The sequence below is a fragment of the Dreissena polymorpha genome, chromosome 3, assembly GCF_020536995.1.
Source record: "Dreissena polymorpha isolate Duluth1 chromosome 3, UMN_Dpol_1.0, whole genome shotgun sequence".
In the NCBI taxonomy this organism is placed as follows: Eukaryota; Metazoa; Mollusca; class Bivalvia; order Myida; family Dreissenidae; genus Dreissena; species Dreissena polymorpha.
The window spans coordinates 145,041,059-145,041,855 of record NC_068357.1 but is presented as its reverse complement, the minus strand read 5'-3'; the positions used below and the strand labels follow the sequence as shown (position 1 = coordinate 145,041,855).

At 39.3% G+C, this 797-nt stretch overlaps 1 non-coding gene across 1 annotated transcript; it reads right to left on the bottom strand.

Moving 5' to 3' along the window:
* Positions 1–593: 593 nt before the first annotated feature.
* On the bottom strand, positions 594–683 carry Trnaf-gaa (transfer RNA phenylalanine (anticodon GAA)). The gene is given in 2 exon segments: positions 594–629; positions 647–683. It is a non-coding gene; the product is annotated as a tRNA-Phe (tRNA).
* Positions 684–797: the final 114 nt, after the last annotated feature.

Sequence of the window (797 nt, the reverse complement as noted above, 5' to 3'; positions counted from 1 at the left end):
AAGAGACATAATTCTGGACTTATGGTCCGATATTGCTCATATACAGTTTGGGTTGGGTCCTCATTGATAAAAAAACCTGTGAAAGTTTGGGAACAGTCGGATGAAAATTTTGGACTTCGAACAAGGATTTCAAAATTTCTCAAATTCTAAGGAAGATAACTATGGACGTAAAGGTCGGATAATGCTAAAGGGCCCATACCACCTGGATATTAATACTAGTCGCGCTTCGCGCTCTATATGTGGTTCTTACAAAAAAACTCCGAGGAGTGCTTGACTCTAGGGAAACGGGTTGCTGGGACACAGCTCCTCCTTGATAAGCGACTACTTCCTCATTGTAACAATCAATAATACGTGTCGCGCTTCGCGCTCTATATGTGGTAGGGATAGGCCTATGATAGACAACCATTAATAGACAAGATATTTAAGTGATGTAACAAATTTTAATTAACGTTGTCACCACGTTGCATCCATTACTTTTAATAAAAATGTCCGATTGTAGTAAAATGGATTTTAAAATGTCTACATAAAATAAAGCTTTATTATATTTATTAACCTGACTGAAAAAAATGTCAGCCGCCGAACTGTTCCGTTCGTGCCGGAACCCGGGATTGAACCGGGGGCCTTTAGATGACTGTTGCGTAAACAACTTCAGTCTAACGCTCTCCCAACTGAGCTATTCCGGCTGACATTCACTTATGTACTGCTATTTGGTGAAGTTGTGTATGGCGATCGTTATTATATGTCTATTAGTAAACTAATACATTGTACGTTTTCGTACCACTACGCCTTCCAATAAA